Here is a 4,648-nt window from a genome sequence, read left to right on the forward strand (position 1 = left end):
CTTCTCTAGAGTCCCCATTTTGCCAGCATTTTCCTAAACCGTAGTTCCCAGCACTGAGCCCAATACTCCAGCACAGCCCCGGTGCTAACAAGGAAAAGAGAATCATGTCCTGTGCCTGACAATCAGCAATCCCAGAGTGAGGTTTGCTAGAGTTTCATGTTCCTGATGTGGACTGACTACCATTTGTGGCCCACCATAACCCCCAGGTTATTTTCTGCTGAATTGCTGCGTAGCCAGCAATGAAGAGAATTGAATCAAGTAGAAAATAAAGAATATTTATTTTTATTGTTGCCTCAGTGCCTTCTTACCATCAGCTCTTAATGTAAGCAAGCACTGCAGTTGCTGCAAGGAACAAGAGGGCTCTGAATTGAGAAGGCTATTATTATTTTCACATGTCCTGAGACAGACTGTTCTGTGAATATGAGATGTGATAGGAAAGAACATGATCACTTCTACAATGCAATATTCCCTCAACTATGACAGGCAATATCTTATGGAATATTTAGCTACCTCAGACAAGGATCTCTCCCATGTATCTAGTCATGACAAATATCCAGCACAGGACACAGCAAAATGAGTAATCCAGGGCTCTAAGGACCTGATCAGAGCAAAACAGACTATGAAGCAGAGTCAAGGGAAGGTCACATTGGAGTGTGGGAAAGCTGAGCAATGAGGACCACAGTACTGGAAGACTGAAAAGCCCCAGAAGCTTATCCAAACTATTCCCATCAGGCTGCTCTCTACACTGCAGTTATGTTTTTGGCTGTTTTAGTTTTAAAAGACCCTAATAATAGATCTTCCATCATTTCTCTTGGGGGACTGCTTCCTGCCTAGTACAGCTCAGTGTCAGGATGCCCTCACCACCCTGAGTATCAGCTGAACCTAACTCCACATCCCATTCCTCCCAGTTAGAGACCCCATAACACAGTAAATAATCTTGCTTTCAATTTATACCCATCAGGTATCTGTACACAGTCCTATCCACCTGTAGTAATTGCTTGCCCAAACTACATAAGCACAGCTCTGCTAATCCTTCTGAAGTCAGTGTTTCCAGGCTTCCCCAACAATGCCTTTTCTCTTCCCCTTCAACTTGTCATTAGCACATTGGTACAGTAGTGCCCAGATCTGAATTCTTAGTGTGCTCAAACTACTGGGATTATTTCTTCCTTGCCCTATTATATGAGGCCTTTGCATAAGCTGCCAAAAATTATGCTGGCTTTTATGTCATCATATCACCTTGCAGTCGGGTTTCATTTGCTTCTACCATCCTCTATTTGTCTTCCAGTATCTCTGATTTCAAGGCTTCTCCCGCACCAATTGTCCATCTTAGAAATCTGTTCTTTCTCCCCCTCATACAGTGTATTAGCTACATTTCTTAACAATTTATCCTTGCCTTTTACTGCATTTTTATATAATTCTACTCTCCCTAGTTCTCTGAATTATTTCTCTAGTTCAGCAGTCTCAAAAAATATGCTAGTGACTGGCGAGAACTGCTGACATGTAAAACATACATATGCTCATACTACCATCTTCAAGCCAATACAAGCTTAGTTGGAATCAAAAGAGCTATAAATGAGTAAAAGCTATGAAAACATTTCCCCCTCAACTGTTATTACTACCAACACATTTATATGGAAGAAAAGGACAGCTCTAAAGTGCATTCTTCTTCAATTACATGTTCTCATGTTATAAAAAAGTAGGTAGATATATTATGTATGTTTATATATTCATATGCACACAGTAATTACCAATTTACTCCAATATAAGACGAGGTCCGTCGCCTGTCCCCCCACAATCAACATTAGAGAACGTGCCCCTCATATTACATTCGCACAAAAGGAAACCACATTAAATACTTTGCCTCTCTCTGAACTGCTGCTGAAAGCAGCATAAGCTCAGTAATGGAAACAAGGACATTTAAGTTGATTAAATGCAGCCAACGTTGAACGTGACTATAAAATACACAGCCCATATGGGGCAAACATGCTGATGGGAACCTACCCCAGGGATAAATAAGTCATCATTAGGGACCTACTAAATTTGCAGTTTTGAGGATTTCACAGATTCTGCAAAATCCAGCACTGCCTGCGAAATCTGGACAATGCCTGGGAAATCTGTGGGGAAAAAACCCAACTTACTGAGCACTGCCACAGCTCACCAGGGTGGGGAATTGGGCAGCGGGCCAGGCTGCGCTCAAATGGCTGCCAGCAAGATGGTTGCCACTCCACCCCTCTCTGCTGATTGGCTGCGGGGGCTACCTGTCATACAGCCCCATCCCTCTCCACCAATCAGTAGTGAGGGGTGGGGCAGGGTTGTATGACAGACATCCCTTGCAGCCAATCAGCAACAAGGGGCAGAGCCACATAACAGGCAGCCCCTGCAACCAATCAGTGGCAAGGAGTGGGGCCACTGGGGCCCCCCTCAACCGGAGGTGTGGGGGAACCACTGCACTCCACTCTCAAAATGGCTGCCTGGGCCCACGTTCTGCCTGCAAAATCAGGGGGAAGTCTCTGTGAGTTAGGTAGGTCCCTAGTTGTTGTCATCAGCAATCCCTCGCAGTTGAGGATGACCGTCTGCCACATTTGCCTTATCTCCGAGTCCGAAGATGTCCGACAAGGCCTATCCAGGTTGGACAGACTCTGTTCCAGCTCAGGCGCACTTTTCTGTGAGGAGTGCATGGTTCTGGGTTCTTGGTTCAGTTTGCGGCACACTGCTTTTCAGTCTGCTGCTCCTGTTTTTCTCTCTCCTGCTGTCATAAGGTTTCAACAAACTCTTCCTCCATTTGGGGCAGTCCTGAGCAATTGTCCTGCCTAGGTTGATGTCAATGCTGCATTTTTTTTCAAGTTGGCCTTGAGGACATGCTTGAAGCACTTTCTCTGCCCTCCTCTTGAGCATACACGTTGACTGAGCTGGGAGAAGAATACTTGCTTCGGAAGGCTGGAGTTGGACATCTGGACGATGTGGCTGGCCCAACAAAGTTGATGATGGATCACTGCCTCAATGCTCATGGTGTTTGCTTGTGGAAGGATGCTAATGTTGGTGCATCTGTCCACGCACTGGACTCAAAGGATCTTCTGCAGGCAGCATTAATGGTACTTCTCCAGCAACCTGAGGTGTCTCCTGTACATTGTCCATGTCTCAGCTACATACAGTAAGGTGGGGATCACAAGTGCTTGATAAACTATGAGCTTGGCTTTGGATCTGATAAGACAATCTTCAAAAACCCATTTCCTAAAGCTTCTGAAGCCTGCATTTGTACATTTGAGACAGCATTGGATTTCTTCATGATCAGCCTTCTACAAGAGATGGCTTCTGAGGTATGGAAAATAACGTTCTGCAGAGTCTCACTGTGGACCTAAATTACCAGAGCTGGGGTCTGCTCGTTAAGAGCTTGTTGATGGAGGACATTAGTCTTCTGAATATTAAGCATCAGTCCCATTTTTTGTATACCTCAATAACGATATCAACAATTGACTAGATGTCTGCCTCTGAGTGAGCACACACTATACCAGGAGTGGGCAAAATACAGCCCATGGGCTGGATCCAACCCAGCAAGGGATTTTATCTGGACCACAGATTTTATCCATCCATGTGGGAAGCAGATAGTGGCTTTGCCCTGGGCCTCGGCCCCACAACCTTGGTCCTGTTCCAGCCCCCATCCTCCTTCCGGATACCGCTCTCCACTCACCCATGACCCCATCCCATTCCCCCAGCCAAGTGCGCCCTGCCTGCAGTGGTCCCAAGTGGTCTCCATAGAGTCCCCACCTGCCTGTTCCATCCAGTGGCCCTTGCAGTGGTCATGGGGTAGACGGGCCTGGGCCAGATAGGATCAATTGCCATTCCCCCCACAACCCCGCCACACTCCCTGGCCTGAAACAGCTCATCCAAATTCCTGAAGTGGTCCTCTGGCCAAAATAATTCCCTGCCCACACACTACAGCATCATCAGAGTGCTGGAACTTGATGATTGAGGTCAGGGTGGTCTTGGTTTTGGCTCAGAGTTGCCTGAGGTAAAACGGCTTACCAGTAATTTAGCTACACTCCAACTGGAAGCCTGTTGGTGGTCAGATGTAGCATCATGGTAAGGAATACTGAAAAGAGCATTAAAGCAATGACACGGATGTGCTTAACTCCTATCTTAACCTCAAAGAGATCTGTGATGGATCGATTATTGAGAACCACCACTCACGTATCATCGTGAAGCAGGAAAAGAATGGTGGTAAATTCTGGTGGCCATCCATACACTTCGGAAGGATCCTTCACAGTGCTTTTTGGTTGACAGAATTGAAAGCTTTTGTGAAGTTGAGGCAGCCATATAGAGAGCTTTATGTTGTTACCAGCATTTTTCCTGCAGCTGGAAAGCAGTGAAGATCATGTCAGTTGTTCCTCTTGATGCCCTAAACCCACACTGAGATTCCTGGAAGAGCTTTTAGCAAGTGGAAGGAGACAGTTCAGGAGGGTTTTTGCCATGATATTTCCTGCTGTGGATAGCAAGGTGATCCCTCTGTAATTTCCACAGTCAGACTTGTCTCCTTTCTTAAAGACTGTCATGATCATCATCTCCCTGAGATCATCTAGGATTTTCTCATCATTCCAGATTCTTACGATGAGGGCATGAAACAATAACATGAGCTCCTCTCCCTCCTGCT

At 45.8% G+C, this 4,648-nt stretch overlaps 1 protein-coding gene across 3 annotated transcripts in view; it reads right to left on the bottom strand.

Moving 5' to 3' along the window:
• The window catches only part of TTC39A (tetratricopeptide repeat domain 39A), a 122,492-nt gene that overhangs the window by 85,449 nt on the left and 32,395 nt on the right, over nt 1-4,648 (bottom strand). Inside the window, exon 1 of one of the 3 annotated variants that reach the window (XM_006025316.2) lies at nt 2,139-2,209. The exons of the other annotated variants lie outside the window; for them this stretch is intronic. The gene's annotated coding sequence lies outside the window, so the exon portion shown is untranslated. Of the gene's footprint in view, nt 1-2,138; nt 2,210-4,648 lie in introns of those variants that run through there. 3 annotated transcript variants of the gene reach the window in all.

The sequence above is a fragment of the Alligator sinensis genome, unplaced genomic scaffold (assembly GCF_000455745.1).
Source record: "Alligator sinensis unplaced genomic scaffold, ASM45574v1 scaffold256_1, whole genome shotgun sequence".
Classification (NCBI taxonomy): domain Eukaryota; kingdom Metazoa; phylum Chordata; order Crocodylia; family Alligatoridae; genus Alligator; species Alligator sinensis.